Raw genomic sequence first — 18,394 nt, 5'->3', positions numbered from 1 at the left:
CCGTGGAGCAGGCGTGAGGGAGCCGGACTGGCCTCCCCTCAGCCACCTTTGGGCTCATCCCCACTCAATGCTGGGGAGAAAAGCAGCAGGGCCTGGGGTGTGCAAAAAGTCATTATTCTGTTAAGCTTCCTGTAGAGTTTGGCTATCACAAGTGGATAGAAACAAAAGCTGTTCCTTCCTGCTCTGAAAAACTTAAGCTGGCCCTGGCGTGAAAAGGCTAGATGTGTCTGGAGAAAGGAGATATTAAGGTGTTACCGATACCGAGTGTTGAGTTTTAGGCTTTTGGTCTGCAGACTTAGACACTTGGGCAGAGCTAAAGCTGGCAGTGTTGCTGCAGTACATGTCATGATGCATGGTCCAGGGCCAAACACCCTCAAATCCCCTCTTCATTTTGCTTTGGATACTTGAGTAGCTTGTTAGGGTCCGGAGAAAATCAAGGTAGGAAAAGAACAAAAGTAGGTGTGTGCTGTAATCTGTGCTTCCCTGGTTTTAGAGCTGTGAGTGATCAGGAGGCGGGTTTTTTTTTTTGTTGGGGGATAGCGGCATTTAACAGCTAGTTACGGATTTGGAGATTGTTTCAAGCCAGTACTTTGTCTTCCATACCCAACTGGTCAGATTCTTTGGAAGGTGCTAGTGGGAAAGCATTGCAGGGAACAGTCAAAACTCCGCCTTAACTTTTGAGGGTAAAGTGTTTCCAACACAGAAAACCTGGAAAAGTGATTTCTGTTCTTGAAATTTTTGTGTATCATTATGTGATTTGTGATACAATTTTATGTGAAGACCTAACTCTCTATTCGCTTATACAAAGTTTGAGCCAAAGAACAGGCCATGAATTTGTCAGTTAGGTATGTGCTATTAAAAACCCTCTCACTTTTATGAACTCTGAATTTGTTGCCACTTCATATAGTTGCTTTGACAAAAACCTTTTTTTTTCCTAAGGCTTTAGTCACTTGGATACAGCCCTGTGTTTTGGCACTGGGTAGATAAAGACATGGCTGAACTTCTCAGTGTGGTTTGTCACTGCCTTTCCCTCTTTACCCAATGATCATCTCTTGAAGTCTTTAAGCATCTTGAAGCATCTAGTCTCACCAAGATTTAATGTTTTTCTTGTCTTTCTCTGAGCTTTTTATATTTTCTGAGCCCTTTCCATTTCTACTACAGAGAGTTGGTCTGAACTGAAGACTGTTGTAGGTGAAAAGCCACAATTATTTAATCTTGTTAGAATATTTTTCAGTTATTTTCTGTAATTTAATCCAGTATAATCTTTTCTCACTTTTTGTTTAGCATTCCAGTGTTGGTCTGATAGTCTAATTAAACTCTCCACAATGACAAATAGAAAGTCATTGAGTAATTAATTTAGAATACAGCAGTCTGTATGATTAGTTCATAATATTTAATGACTTTTGGCCATTCTTGTCTTCATATGTGTTACTAATTACAAGATTCTTACAAATTCTCTGTTCTAGGTCTTAGGCTCATAAGAACAATTTAGAGAACAAAGCCATTATTTTCCTTTTTAAGACAGGCCTTTCAGGCATCATCCATGTTCATTAACTTTTCTCTTTTAGAATGGGAAGTAGAACTTGGTAAATACATCATGAAGAATCTCACTAAGGCGAGGTGATGGTGTCCTGTTGTTCCCGTACCGCCACAAGATGGTTTTGCCCAGGAAAAACCCAGTTCCACCTTGCTAGGTTTCTATACATGTTTGAGTATTCACAGTGTCTTTGGAGTTTTGTACCCATTTTCTCCAAATACAGCTCTTTGACTTGTTCCTATGAAACAGCCCTGGTTTCACATGTATGGAGTATGTATTGCACTGGACTGTGTAGGAACATGGTTTTTTCCCATTAGTTTGGTGTCATGTATGATGTAGCTCTCTGGAGCAGGGTTGACCTACCCTTATTTATTTGTCCTTCACGAGTTGGTATTTTCTGTGCAGATTCTGTCAGTCACAGTCTTTTATATAACCCTTCAGCTGACTGGCAGATCCTGGGTAGCACTGGATCTTCCTTAAGGCGTCAGCATTGGAGATTCATGCTATAGGAAAAAATGCCTTGCACAGGGTACCACCTTACTCTGTGCCAGCCCCTTTGGAAGGGACCTGCATGTGCAAGCTTTCCACTAAGCTAAATATGATGTTGTTTTCCCTCTTTCCTTGAGTTCCTTTCTCTGTGCCATATGGTAAGACCCTGAAGCGGGTAATATACAATAATTTATTGCACAATTGGCCTTGTCAAAAGTGTTAAATGATCCCCTGTAATGCGTCCAGGTAACTCTGGGTGCAAGAATTCTAAGTTAGGTAAGTGTAGTACTGCAAGATGTTACATGTGTGTGGAACTGGCTTAGATCAGTATCCCTTCTTTGCTGAAAAATGGCTTTTAAGTACATCAGATTTATTTTTTTTTAATTGAGGAAATCTGTTAATGTTGAAATTTTCTTTCCTGGAAAAAAAAAATCTATAAAAAGCAAAGTTTAAAGTTACTTTATACCACCTTTTCTTTACCTGTATATATTATTTTTTTCCAACTGCAGAAAATGTTAGAGGGGAAGAAGCTTTTTATAGTATTCCAGGCTCTAATGAGCTATGATTTTTAGAGCTAAGAAAACAGCTTTAACTATTGATGAGGTGGATTTAAAATATTTTTCCTAAGCCGCCCTAATAATTTATGAGGTGGTTTTAGATTCCAGGTTTACTTCGTGTTGAATAACTTCTAAATCAGACTGTTGTGTGGCACTAAATCTTACAGAGATCTAAGTATAGTAGGTCAGAAACTACAAGGTATTTTTATCCAGTCCAACCTATATTCATGTCAGAAAGCCACACCAAATTTATTTAGCGAGCCCTATTTTCTGTGAGCCTATGTTTAGCATTGCTTTTTACCACTGGCCTTTCTTTCTTTGTTGATTGCGTGCCATGATTTTGTGCAAGATGGATATGAAACTAACCTATTGGTGTCACTCTGCTTTCTCATTTTAAATTATGTTTAAGAGTGTTGGATTTTCTTTGCAGTCTTCTCTAGCCTGAAAACTAGCATCAGTGTTTCAAGAGCTTGTCATCTCGCTCTGTAGAAATTCTGGCTGTCTAGTTCTGCAGATATTAAAATAGTTGCTTTTGGCAGAAACCTGAATTTTTTCAACCCAGTGATTGGGGTGAAAAAAAAAAAGTAGTAGGGTTTTTTCTTGTGTCTTTTTTTTTTTTTAAGATCCTGAGCAATGTGGTTCTTAGCCTTGTAAAAAGCTTTCCTAACATGGACCCTTGTGTTTCTGCAGAGCTAGCACATTTTCACAGAATTACAACATAACGAGAGAAGGGAGAGTGAAAATACTTGTTGCAAGTGTAGGAACAACAACAATTTAAAAATACAACATTTTATTCTCTGAACAGTCATCAATTTTGCTGTCTCCTGCCTGTGCTAGCAAGATTGATTAAATGCAGTGTTAATAACCGGACTTTAAAAAGCAGGCTCCTGTCAGGTAATAACGTAACCACAAGTTGTGGGGCAAAGGATTGGTTTTATTTCTTATTTTTCACTAACTGAAAGAAGCGTGTAAAAATCCAGAATTTTTGACAGACACAGTTTGAAAAATCCAAGTACTAGAAATCTGGGTTTGTTATAAAGACTATTAATTTTCTTACGATGGGAGACAAAGTTTACCTTGGTAATTAAAAGAAATGCTGTACGATGCTTTTAAATAACTTTTTCCTATGTAAAGTCTCTGTCTCTCTGTTATTCCAGATTATACAGGTGACAGTGTGATATTGCCCTTTTTAGATATCTTCAGAGGAATTATGTAACAGCTCTCTGCATTTCGTATCTGGATCCTACTGAATATTTATGAAGCTTGAAGATCAATTATTGTACATTTTAAGATGATCTGTCACTAATTTATTAAAGCTTGTCAAACTGAAGTTGAGACTACACAATACTGGAAATTTAGGTATTTGGTGTAGAAATCTGAGTTTACAGGTGCAGGGATGCAAGCAGCAAATGAAAGCATGCCTTGTGTGCATGCCATAAGGTGCTTTAACTGAGGCAGTGCAATTAGGAGAAGTTGGAAGTGATATGCTGGGTCATGATACCTATTCCAAGGGACTCGGTAGTTCCCCCTTGGCAAGGAAATCCAAGGCTTTTTAGCAGGCATCTCATAAAACTCAGTGTCATGAAACTGCTGCAGGATGGATAACGTGGTTAGATTTTTCTTTCAAACTAGAAATTGTTAGTGCTGTAGACTTTGGCTGCTTGTGCGATGCCCCAGAGTTCCCACATGGTGTCTGCATTCTGTGATTTAAAATGACCCTTGGGTAGTGTTTTGTGAGTTCTGTAAGGAAGCAGCCATGTATTCTTTTGGAATTGTTTTCAGCAGGATTAGTCGGTTATCTAGCAGCCTCTTAGTTTGTCGGCAGGATGTTTTCTTTATTTTTCTAAGAAAAAACAAGTGTATTTTTATTTTGCCTTCCCCAGTGCTTCAGTTCATTGCTTTGGTAGCATTTACGTTGTGCCCTGAAGATCATCAGTGGCGTGACAGTGTTTTCAGAGAAAGAGGTGGATGTTGAATGAGGTTTTAAGAAGAATTTGTCTTTGTTGGCATCAGGCCATATGGTAAATGTTTGTATTTAACTGCGGCTTGAAACACTGGATGAACAATGAGAGAGTTGTGAATATCATATTTACTCATATCATGTTTGAATAAATAAGTGTTAGCACTACTGAGGAAATTTTGCCCAAAGATCACAAGGGAAAACAGTCATTTCCTCCTTTGGAAAGCAGCTCTTGCCCTGAGTTCAGGTCGGCATTTTCTGAATCACGTGTTCAGATGCTTTGACTCGGCTAAGAAAGCTGAATCAGAGCTATTGCGCAGCTTCTGAGTCAGCTTTTCAAACTTTAATAGAAGTTGGTTGGTTGGATTTATTATTGTTTTTAAAAGCAGTCCAAATCTGTAAAAGAAGACCAAGAAATTTTAAATACCTTGAGCTTGGCCTTGCCATGGAGAGACGTTGGAAAAAATGCATCTCAGAAGATGAAGAGAGAGAGTATCAGGTCTCTACAGATAAACATATGTTTCTCATTTTAAATTGGGTTTATATTTTGCTTTGGATTATTTTATGGTTTTATTTTCTTTTAATAGAGTAACTCTGTTAGTGGGTAGTGTTTAAGCCCAGCTACAATTTACAGTTCCCATAAAATATGATACGCTGAAGCATGTTCTCACCCCTAGTTTCTAAGTGAAGTACAAGCCTGAGCAGTGAAACAGAAATAATCAAAGGCATGGTCACGTGCTTTGGTGATGCTTGCTCACTTTTATGTTTTAATATGTCATATGTTGAAGGAAAACACTGAACTTTGTTTCTGACCATCATTGGCCCACTAGTAGTGATTGGAAGCAGGCTAAAACCCCAAAGAGAAGTTGTAGCCTTCTTAGCAGTCATGCTCTCCTCAGTTTCTCTTTGCTTTTTTGAGTTAGACAGATGTAGCTTGTAAATTATTGTCTCAGATGCTATCAGAGCACTGCAGGAGATGTATGATGAGATGGTTAACAGGTCTTTTCCAGGAGACACTCAGATCCAGAAGGAGCAGATCCAGGTTATGGCTTTTCCTTACCTTCCTCAGGTTGGTTCCACTAAATGAGGGTTAGTCTGGCTGAGATCAGATGGGTCGTGTTGCCATGAAGGTGGATGGAGGGAGCCAGATGCTTTAGTATTTGCTGGTGTTTCATTAATATTACACCAGCCATAGCAGCTTGAAGGAGGTGATGAATCTGCACATTTTTGATGCAGTAGCTGAAGTAAGAATGTGCTTAAATCCCGCCTATATCCAGGGCTAAGCACCTTTCTCTGGGGAGCATTTTGGATTCATGCTCTCTTGAAATTAGGATCATAAGCCTTTTCTTTCAAAAAGAGAGCAAAGGTCAGTCTTTGCTTTCAAAACCCAGGAGGTGGCAATGGTTCTGGTTCCCTTTTTGTCATTAGCAGAGCTGTTATCCGCTAGACTGCTCGCCACATGTGTGGGAGACTTCAACCCAGCTACCCTCCTTCCTGAGGGGATTAATGCCCATAATTCTTTCCATCAGAGTGAATTTTCTAATCACCAGGCTGTTGACTAGTATGAGGTGGTGTTGCTGTCAGAAAGGCTGAATGCAACAGTGAAACCCAATGCAGAAGACACTAGACAACTGAGGAATAAAGCATTTAAGAAAATAACCCATAAAAGCAAACCAGTAGTTTTGGAAGTTCAAGAGAAAAACATGCAAGTGTGGGTAAAGATTACATTTTGACTGAAGATCAGATTCTTGTATGAACGCCTTCCTGCTGATTTCCAAATTTTATGTGCAAGCAAGGATAGCATTTGGCCTTGAAAAGTTTGGGCAAACAGAAGAAAACAAATTGTAACATGAAATAGTCTGATTCCTAAACTGTTTTGGTGGATTTCAAAAGGGAAATGGAAAAATCAGTGCCAAATGTTGGCAAAAAAGAGAGGGACACAAAATGTTATATATAAAACGTGTATATAAGTGTGTGTTTATATATACATACACATTTTCAACTGGTTATATGTGTTCCCAAAACATTAAGCCCAAAATGTTATTACTCTTAATAGTATTTACAAAACTCCCAAGGTAACTGGTCTTGTAATAATGTTTTAGTAAAGACTTGGTATAAGCAAGCATTCAAGTTTGCTTGGGGTTTTTTGGGGGCCTTTTCTGCAAACATTAGAACAGAATGCTTGAAACCCCCAAGGCATACTTTTTGGCCCTCTGCCTTTATTTTAATAAAAATTTGAATGTTGATTATACATGGAGAGAATTGAACTAATAAAAGAGGCGAGTCAGGTAAATTGGATTTTATAACTTAAATGAATAAAGATTGGCTTGTAAGAGATGAGAGCAGAGCAAAGCTGTTCTAATAATAAGTATGCACCTGTGATTTCTGTGGTTCCTTGTCAGTATTTTCACTCCAGTTTCATTTCAGTGTCGCTTTGGCAGTTATGGTCTGGTGGGTTGGGTTTTTTATTTTTGAGATCTGCCTGTGGTTTTTGATGTGTGTGTGTATGTATGTATAAGTAAAGTTAGGATGATACCCTGGAATAAAATTCTGTGCATGTACATTGAAACATATAGAACTTTTTTTTTTAAATTACATTAATTTGAAACTTAATCTTAAAAATACCTAAATTGCTCTTGAGCTACAGCTGCTTTGCTGGAATTGGAATGGGAGGGTATTTTCACTCAGGTTTTCCAGTGAAACTTTTCGTTCTTGTTGTTACATGAAAGACTTGCACAAACAGGAGCAACAGCCTGTAACTGTAGTTTATGTCATCAAACAAATGGAAGGAAATGGCTCAAGAGCTGGTGTTTTCAAATGTACCTGTTAAAGAAGTCTGTCCTGGTCTTGCAAGCTCTTGAAAGGATTTCAAACTTCGCTAGTCCTCTCAAATGTTGGCATAGACTTGAACATGATAATAATATGGGTTACAAGTTACTTAATGACTGGATTATTCTTATAAAATCTTCTTTATTTGTAACTGGTACTTCACAGAGTATGTTCCCTATCATGTCTTTCCAGGACCAGTCCAGTAAATTTGGCAGACAGTGATTTTGCAACCTACATTTTCTTCTCATTCTGCTAGTATCAGTGAGTGTAATTGCTATTCTGCATCTTTTTTTTTTTCTGGTAGTGGTTCTTCTTGTTGCTCTTCTGTGGAGATGGATGCTTTGAGAATGTGTTGCTCCCTTGAAGAGGCCTTCAGCAAGTATAGTGGTCTTTAAGTAAGCAGTGGTTCTCTGTTGGCTTCTGTGCAGGTGGGGTCTTATAAGCAGCTGCAATACAGACATTGCTTGGGGAAAAATACCTAATGGGTAGTCCTAGCACAGGCAGCTTCTACTAGGTATGGGTAGGGTACAGGTCTGTTGTGGTCAACTATTACAGTAATTCTCAATTTTCCACCTCTATGACCTTTTTATCAGTCCTGTTTCAACTGGAGTTTGTCATATCTGTAGGAAAGTCTATAGAAGTTGTCAAGTAAAGTTCATATTTTCAATGGGTTTGGTTTTTTGGGTGGTGTTTCTTGCATGTCATCCTCCAGGACAGCGCTATAGCGAGCAGGTGTCCTTGTCCTGGTTAAATACTCTGCTCTGCTGTAATGTTGCTTCCAGGCTAGTTACAGAATCGTTATGCTACTTGGAAAAACTAAGAGGATTCGTGGAGTGTTTTGTGGGGAGGAAGTGTGGCCCAAGTGTGGATCTGAATGAGCAATTGTTCCAGCTGGCTGTGTGCATGCACGAGGTAGAAACTGGTGGTTTCAGTAGACGACAACTTGACATTTGGTTCATGTGTAGGTAGCCAGGTTCAACAACAAGCTTTGTAATCCCACTTAATTTCATTTTATCTGTGAATATGCATTCCCTTAGGAAAAATTAGTTTTTAGTGGGACTGGCAGTACGAGGAGGTGTACCTACCATGTGACCTGGAGGTTGCATATCATTTAAAATTATAAATCTAAGAAGAAAATGTGTGTTCTTATAATGCTTCATTCCAGATCTTCTTGACCATGAGCAGAAGAGTGAGGGAACTGGAGAATTGATTTCTTCTCTAGACATTATTAGCCATAGCTAATAAATGCTTTTAATAGCTAAAGGGTATGCTGATGCTTATGCAGCTGTGGCTTCATGGCTGTCCATGGTTTGCAAAGAAGGTTATTGCTACTGGGAATATGTTGGAATGCAAATTACTACATTATCCAAATAAATAATAACAAAAAAAAGAAATTCCTTCCTTGTATTCAGTCAGGGAATATCTAGTGGTTGGTTGATTAATACTTGACTATTGAGTGCCCTATTAATAGCTACATAAATAGTAGTTGTTAGAAAAAGATATTATTTTAATACAGTATAATAAACAGCTGACAATTTAGTATATAAACATGTGTCAAGTTTGCAGTGTGTAAGAAATATTGGTGGCCAGAGTGGGCTTTTGTAGACTGTTAAGCCACTAGTGTATTTGGGTCCAGTGTGAATGTACATGAAAATATGAAAGTCTTTAGATTAAGTTTGATCCCACTGGAAAGACATGTTTGATCTCATTAGTACTGCTGATGTCAGTAACGTTAAAGCTTTGGGGGCCCTTTCCCACAGGTGGCCTTTCAAAGGTGAATGTTGCCCCTTCAGTTCAGGGTGAAGTTTTGCCTTTGCATGACCTAGCAGGTTTCTTCCCACTCCATCTGGAGCACAGGATTTCCTGGAGAAACAGTATGGGGCTGTTTTGCAAGGCTCCCCCAACACCTGCAACTGGGATGTTCACAACAAAATGGGATTGTGGTTTTCAGGGAGGAGCAGGGAGACATGGGCCAGGTGCTCCATACTCAGAAGGCACCTCAAGGAGAGAAACACAAATAATTGCTTTAAAGCTAGTTATAACTTCCCAGAATGTGAGTCCTTGGGATTAACAGTTCTGTCCTTGCTGTAAGGTTTTTTCTCCTCCTTACCAGCACTGTGTTGCTGTGAGGCGGTGAGCTCTGTCCCTAGGTGGCAGTCACTGGTAGGCAAAGGGAAGGAGCGTGCTGGGTTGCTTGGCTTGGACCCTGCCAGTCTCTGCATCTCTTGGCTCCTCTAGTTGGAATGTTTATGGTGTTGGACAACAATAAAAGTGTCGTCTCAGCTTCTCCCCCTTCTGAACTGCAACACAGGTACTATGAAGAAAGTAAAAGGGAAAAAAAAAAGGCCAAAAAATAAAAGAAACTGGCAAAATGTTGCTGTGAAGCATTCATAGGAGAGAGCTTTAGTAACGCTGATAGTTGTGAAGAGAGTTCTTTTATATCAGCAAGACTTTGACCCAGATTGACAAAAATAAATATATTTATAATGTGAGAAATACCAGTTTCTCACTAAGTTCCATTTCAGAGAGTAAAATAGATTGACCAAGGTGCAGCCAGGGATAATATGAGTCATGTGTGATTCTAATCTTAGCATGTTCTTAGTATTGTAATATTAAATATTTTCTCACAGGCTCATAGACACATGTTACTGGAGAAACAGCTCTCTTTTTGCTTAAGACATTGTGTCTTCTACCACTCTCCTGCCTCCACATCCTCCTTTTGCTATATGCATACTCTTTTAATTTCCAAACTCCTTCCTATTATATTGCAGGTAATTCCTTCATACTCATACTTATTAGCAGTCTGTCTCTTGACTCTCCACTCTGTCTCCTCTCTTCAAAGTAGGATGGGCTGTGAGTTTTTTCTCTCCCTTTCTTTGAATAGGTGCTGTTTGTCTTCCTCACTCCTCACTACTAACTAGATTGATGTACTGTTGCAGTTAGAAAGGGCAGCAGCACTGGAGCAGAGGAATGACAGTTTCTCAGCCCTTGCTGTGGAGGGATGATTGCACTTCATGAGATGAATATTGCTTGATAAGAAAGTGATTGATATAATAAATACAGTTCAAAACCAGGAATTAATCTATACATTTTATTGATCTCTGCTTTGAAACGCAGTGCCAAATTACAGTCTTGTTTACATGTGTGTAAATCCCAAGAAACTCATTGGAAAGGGCTGGAGTCATTCTGGATTTACAGAGGTATACTTAAGATCAAGTTTAGGCCTTCAGTTCCAATAATAAGAAGATGATTTGCTGTTACATTGCACGTTGTATTAACTACCTGCAGTAGTAAAGGGACTGTGAACTTTTAAATGCTTTGTAAATATTCTGCAGGACGTTTTGGCACTAAAAAAAGTGTAACTGAAAATCAGATGATCTTGATTTTTGTTTTTGCTGGAAACAAGCTTTTAATTTCTTAATGTATTAGTTTAACTGTGAAAAAAACTACTGAGTTTTTTTTAAAAGGAAATGTGCTCTAGTTGTAGAAGAATGAAAATAGCAACCAAAGCTTAAGTTACATCTTTATTTTTTACATGTTTATAATGAAAAACACCACTGACATTTTATGCCAGGTTTTACAATTCAGAGTCAAGTGCATGTCCAGAGCCAGTCTGGGAAGTGTGGACTGTTGTTGGTGAGGGAGAGCTTTCAGAGAGTTAGCAGTCATTCAGTACAGTTTTCTGTGTGAAGTTCGTGTGCGTGAAGACAAGATAGAGATAATTCTGGTATTATGTCAAGATTGTATATTAGGATGACAGGTATCACAGTCCCTAATAGATCGCACGGTACAGGGATAATGAAGAGTGATGCTTTCTGCTCCCGACCCTGCCTTGGGCCTGGTAGGTGACTGTGGGCAAATCACTCCTCCTTCCTCGATTTCTCTGTCTGTAAAAATGAGGATAATGATGTGGATTATTTTGTGTTTCGTTTTAAGATCTAAGGGGAATACATAGAACTGAACTGGTAGAACATGATGGGAAATATGAGGTGATAAAATAAGCATCTGTATTACAGACAGCTTTGTACTGGCAAGTGATTATAAAATTATTGATTCTACTGTTCTTTCCTGTTGTGGGTATTACTATGTCCTTGTTCACAGGATTGTAGGAAAAAAAATCTTGCTATTTCTGATGCTAGCCTATCTTTCAGCATCTTACTCAGAATTTGCCATAAGGTTATTCTGCTTTTATTCTTGCCCATTCCCATCCCCATGAGGGACAGTTAAAGCTGTAGTTAATGGAGGATAAGGACAGCAAAGGTCTGTCTGTCTTTCTTTTCTCTATCTCCTCCCTTTCTATCTCTCTGTCTCTCTTTGGCCATTGAAAATGTAGGTCATATTGCATCACCATAAAATGGAACAGTCAGAAAGGTGTTTGAAAAATGCTGACATCCTTAGCCTGGGGTGCATGGCAGTGTCCTTTGTTTACATTGAGAATAGTGTTGTACCTGTGTAAGAACCAGCATCTCTGTTAAGGTTAGTGGTATGGTACCTAAATTATGAGTCAGATTTTAAGATGACTTTCATCTGCCTGCAGTAATTTAAAATTAGACAGATAAAAATGCAACCACTTGCAGTAATGATATACATGAGGAGCTAATTTGAAATCTTTAATCTGTAATAACCGTGCCGGTGTAGTTTGAATAATGTTACCTTTAACAGAGAAGCTCAGTAATAAATTTTGCAAATCTTGTTAATCATGTAGTCTGCATTGCCTTGCTTAGCTGTGCCTTTCTGTCTTGAAAAGTATATTTATATTATATGTTTATATATTCTTTTAAACATGACTGCTTTACTTCATGCACCCTTTTAAGTGAGCCAATCAGGATTTAATTTATTTTTAAAAAAGGAAATTCTGGTGTCCAGTGTCTTATTGCTTGCTACCAGTCTTTTGTTGTTTGTGTTTCTGATGTAATACAAGTTGTAATTGCTGTGAAATATTCCTATGGTATAAAATGCAGAACGTATCTTTTTCCTCTCCACAGATGCATATAAATACCATTTTTAAAGAAATGCATAAATATAATTTCACCTGTCCTTATTAATCTTAGCTTGCTGCAGCAAGCTAATGTGTTTTATGGATTAAACTTTCAAATGGTGGTATAAATCATACTGCAAGGTGCAGGTGTTTTGAAATACAAGACAAGATACTCATAGAATATCTTTCATTATATCTGAAACCAAGTGGGTCTTAACCTTTCTGTTCTGTGCTTTGTGTGGTTGTACTTAAACAGTTGAAGTGAAATATGCAGAGGCTTCTTACGGCTTTGTTAGTCTTACTGCTGGGGAAGGCTTCCAAGTTAAAGGAGAAATACTTGGAAGATAAAACTAAAATTAGTGGTAATGTGGCTTGTTGAGGAAAATAATGAATGCAAATCTGTTCCTGTTGCTGTTAGACAAAAGAAAATGACAGTAGTCAAAGTTAAGAGCCCTCAAGTGCACTTTGCTGTGCCTAATTATTTCACAGTTTTTATCAGCTTCTTTAGAATTATCAGAAAGGTGTTGTTGCTTCTCTGTTGACTAAGATATTCGTTATGTAGTAACTAAGATATTAGCTATTTAAGCTGGATCTTTGTCATTATCTCTGAAGATACCTGTGCATGTCTGAAGCAGTTTCAGGACAGGTTGTATCATTATCATAGTTTGCCCTTAGTGTTCTGTTGCATTTGTGTGTGTACAAGTAATAGTAAATATTTAGATATTTTCCAGAAATACTTTGTATCATTACACATAGAAAGTATATGAAATCCTGAGATGTAGCAATTTAGTGATTGTTATTTACAGAAGTTCAGTATCTAATCTCTATTTTGGAGGATGTAGCTCATATTTAATTTTTAATCCCTGAAGCTGTAAAGAATTATGTCTCCTGCAGGGAATAGGGGGCCAGTTATGTAATTGGTAGAGCTTACGGTTCCTACACCATCTTTGACCCTCTGAGACTGTGTAGTTGGGGGGTCCTGAGTCAATCAGGACCCAAATGAAATGAGATTAGCCTGAGAATTGTTCTGATTTACTCCTCCTAGCAGCCCAAGCTTTCTGTGGCCAGCTGGTGTTCCAGCAACACACACCTCCCGCAGCCGTTTTCCCAAGGGGCTGAATTCAGACCTCATGAGGTTACTCCCATAAAGAAAATGCCTAAATGAAGCCCAGTGTTGGGGTGATCATACCTGGCACATCCAAATCTTTGCTTTGTATGTGTAGGCATTGTATTTTATCGCAAGTTGGGTACTTAGTAAATAGCAAAGGAGAATGTTCCAAAATTTCCACACATTCTTTGGTGCCTGTTTCTGACAGCTGAAAAGAAAAACAGCTAAAGGAGTTTGGATAGCTGAGGCATTAGTTTTGATACTTTCAAAAGTTAGGGATGCATTATCACATGCATTTACATTCCCTATATTTTAATGAGTTGCTTTGCAATTACAATTTTCCTCTGTTTGCATTAAAAGGATAATACGCATTAGTCACCATCAGTATGCCTTTATTATGTACATCTCTGGAGATAAAATTTTGACTGGGATACAGCTTTTGCTCTGCCAGGCTGTGGTTTCCTGTCTTGCCTATCAGTATCTCCTCAAACTATTAAACAGCAATTGTGACCAAGTTTCTTTTGATAGTCAGGCATCAAGAGTGACAGGATGCTGAGTCTGCCTCGCTGGTTTGAAACTGCAGGCCTTTCCCATTTTCTTGGATTGCTGCTTTGACTACTTTTGTCATCTTCCCATCTTTCAACTAGCTTGCCCTTTCCCAGGGTACCAAAGTGCTTACCTTCTGGAGAGAGAGCTCCTCCTGGTTTATTCTCAATCATCCCATCCCTCCTTGCATTACTCTCTGCTGTCAGTTGTGGCTGTAATTGACCTGCTGTAAATTCTCAACAAGAATCATACCTGTTCTTTGCCTCCCATTATCCAGAGAAAGACTTCTCTTTAAAGGGTCGTTAAGCTGTCACTTTACTCTTTTGAAACTTAGACTCTTAACTTCCTTCAAACTCAGCTCCAGATGTAATCCCTACAGCAAAATTCGCAGGTGGTGACATATTGTGCTCTGATCTCTCCTATCTAGGAATAAATTCTTTGCTGTTCCTTCCTTCACCCTCATCTGGTCCTTTTTTTTTTTGTACTTAACACTTGCTGCCCTATTCCTAGATTTTTAAGTATTGGGAGAAGTCTTCTGTTCTATACATAGTTCTTGGGTTTTATGCAACTAATAAAATTTACATCAGGATAAAAGAAATGGCATTTTGCATGCAGAGCTCCTGTATCCCCTGAAGAAATTGGGTTGGAGATGGAGCGAGTTACTTCCACCAGGGAGGACATATACTTGAAGGGACTAGGTGGCTAAACACTGAATGATCTTCTGTAAAAATGATGGTTAGTACAAGCTCAGAGTCTCCTGTCCTGAACAGATGAAGGAAAAAAAAGTACTTTTGACAAACACTGCATTGCCTTTGCCAGTAAGCAGCAGCAAGAGTTGAATAGAAAACTTTATAGTGCAGCATTCAATTAGATTTGTATGTGTAACAGGGAAATTCAGTGTTTTTCTGACACTTATGCTAGTGTAGAGATTTGTTAATCATCTTTTTATTACCATAAAGCAGAACAATGCTTTATGCAGAACAATGACTGCAGAGGAAAAAGAGAAAATAATACCTGGACTTGTCCTTAAGTGTTGTCCACTGAAAAGAAGGAAATTCTGCATTTTATGGAGTAACTAGAATATAATTAAGCTTGGATGTGCTTCTTGGGATCAAGTATGTCATTGAGCAGAGTAAAGCTTAGGAATATAAATATATCTGTAGGTGATCTCAGTCAAGATAGTGTCAGCTGCTAAGCTGCAGTTTAAAAAAAAAAAAAGGGGGGGTTTTATCCTCAGTGCATAAGACGAATTTAAAGACAGGAGCTCAGTTTGCAGACAGCTTCCAAGAGAAGCCAGGAAAAGCTTCGTTCTGCACCTTCCACTGGGACAGAGCCCTACAGGCTGTGGGACAGCTTGGATGCCCTCTTGGACTGCATTCCTTTTGTCTGGACTTTAATCCTTGGAGGGGAAAAAAATAGTTTTCTCTGAAGTGTCATCTGGTCCCCATGTTAGATTGGCTTATTTATATCTATCTTCATGACTTTTTAGTAGATGTAAAAAAAAAATCACCAGTTTAATTTCAAAGCACTTGCAGAGATCAGTTATTTGATCTTTACTATAATCTGTGCACAGGATGAGTGAATTTTATTTTTTTTTAACTGGACTTTGCATTAGATTTAACCAATTAGGCATTGATTTATGCTAAACCGAAGCAAACCCTGCTTAAATTTGGTTTATATAAATAATAAGTTTATAAGCATTAAATGAAAGGCTTTTAAAAACCTGAGCTTGAGATGATAGAAGTTCCTTTTGTGGGAATGGCCTCAATCTGTAGATCTCTCTGTTTTCTGTTAAATTCTTCATCAGCGATACAGTAATAGTCACTAATGACTGTTACGTGAGGGATCATTTTTAGCTATCCGCGTTCTACGACATGGTGGTAAAAATGTCAATGACTGCGTAGCCAGAGCCCCTGTTGTTGGAGTCATGCTATATTCTAGAAAAATCCTGTGTAGAAAATCCAGTGCTGTGGTGTTCCTAGCTTGTGATACAGACACAACCCTCTGCTTGGAAATCCGGTCGGTAATAGTCAATGTAAGTGCAGTAACGGGGCTGAAGATTGAGATTTCATCCAATGCATACCTTTCTGGTAATGTCAGGCTGCCATTTAAAGAGCTGCTCTGTACATAAGAGTGCATAACAGCTCCCTGCTTACCTTTCAATTTTAAATCCATTGCAGAAACTGTATTTAATCAAATTGATAAAATGCTTCCTATTAGTTTTTAAATGGATACACTTATCGTTCCAAATACCTTATTGCTGCACCCTTTTTTGTTTTCTTTCAGAATTAATCAGGTACAAGTCAGAAAAAGCTTCCAAAATCTGAACAGATGAAGATCAATTGATAAATCAACCCAGCGATTCACCATACTTTCAAGGTACTGTGACACGCTTACCCAAATATTTTCCTTAAGCATAATACCTACATACTTTAGATGTGAGAAGCGTGGAGAACAGGATATTAGCAGGGTTGCAAAGCAAGGCTGAAGTGTTACCAGATGCTGTGGGGAGACTTTTTGGTTTTAATGCAGGTGTTTAATATACGTTTCAGTGGGAAATAAGGTGACCTTACTATCAACTTAAAGGAAGTGGTCAAATGCATGGAATGGTCAAAAAGATTAAAGTTGGATTATCTAGCTCAATCGCTTAGAAAAAGTGATTTGGACAAGTGGGATGTGGCAGTCAGGTAGATTTTTAATTATTATATTTTAGAAAACATAAACAAACTTTCAGAGGCTGTTAGGCTCTGGTATATATCATACTTTTTATTTTACAAGTTTAGAAAGTAGAATTGTAAACTAAGGAAAAGCCTATACAGGTGCTTAACGCAGTGGGGTTCTCTGTGACTAGCATTTTTGGCAGAACGTTGGGAAAAAGAAAATTATGATAATAAATGGAAAATATGGCTGAAAAGTTGCTAGTGCAGAGTGTTTTATCAAGTCCTAATTAATTGAAATAATATCTGTTTCTTTCTCTGTTTCCTTTACATTTATCTCTACTCTTTATTATCCCATGCATTTCACCATTCTGTATATTTTTGCTTCACATCACGAAAGGAAAAACTTCACTCTCAGTTTGCATTTTTCTTATGGACAGACTTGAACAATCCAGTCTGTTAACAGCCTGGCTAGTATTTGCTGTGCAAATCATCTTTTAATATACCTTAAAATAGATTGCAGAAGAAAAGGCCGTTACAGTTAGCATGGAGCTGGTCTGCAGAATGTATTTAAGTGGCAGAGTTAATCTGGGCTCAAGAAGAGAGAGGAATGTTTGTCATGGTGTGGCTCTTGCTATATGTAACACTGGAAACTTTAATATCCGAGGTTTTTCTTGAAAAATGCTTCCCCAGGATTTTCCAGCAGCCTGAGAAGTGGCTGTGTTAGTGAACTCAGAGAGTGGGGGGCTGCAAACTGAAATTGGCATTGTTCTGATCTACTTCCTTGCTCCTTGTCACTAAATAGGGCCACAACATCTATCAGACAGCCATATAAACATAGGAAGGCTCTAGATCGGAAGAATCCTCTGGACATCATCTGGTCCAGCCTTCTGTTGAAAACATGTTATCTGAGGCCTGGTCAAGGCAAGTGTTAAGTATTTCCAGCAAGGAAAGTCCAGCATTTCTCTGGGCAACCTGTTCCAATATTGATTTTTTTCTTAAGAGTGAATATTTTTACTTGTATCAGACAGAACTTCTGAAACAACTTGTGCCTGTTGCCTCTTGCCCTGTCACTGTGTTTCTCACAAAGAGTAAACCTCCATCTTCTCTGTAACTATCTTTCACTTGCTGTAAGACTGCATTTACACCCCCCCCCACACACATACCCCAAGCCTGCTCTTCTTTAGGCCTAACAAACCCTATGCTTTCTTCTTTCTACAGTAGGTCTTTCAACCTTCTAGGCAGGTTGGTGGCACCCTCCTGGACCCTATCCAGCTTTTTAATGTGTCTTGAACTTACCCAGTGTTCCAGCCTGTCACAGTCACTGTATATAGTGACACTTCCTTCCAGTCTGTCTACCTGTCTTCAAGTTTTGTGTCATCTGCAGACTTGGTGAGGATGCATTTACTCCTATCATCCAGATAATTTTAAAAGATACTGAATAGGATTGAACTAGGATAGGATATTGACCTGTTGATATTGAGAGGATATTGGCTACTGAGGAGTTCCATTTGTGACTAATTGCCAGTTCGATTTTGAGCCATTACCACCTTGTGAGCACAGCACTTCAGCCAGTTTGCCACCAATCTCATGGTCTACATTCATGACCTTTCAAACTAGCTCCCTTTGTTGTTCCAAAAGGGCACCTTAGCACCCTTGCATGCATCTTGTCAAGTCACATGGATCTGTCCATGTCCTACTTGTATGGTATTTTGTTGCTAACTTGCTAAGCA

Source organism: Gallinula chloropus, assembly GCF_964237585.1.
Source record: "Gallinula chloropus genome assembly, chromosome: 12".
In the NCBI taxonomy this organism is placed as follows: domain Eukaryota; kingdom Metazoa; phylum Chordata; class Aves; order Gruiformes; family Rallidae; genus Gallinula; species Gallinula chloropus.
This window is presented reverse-complemented; position numbering follows the sequence as displayed.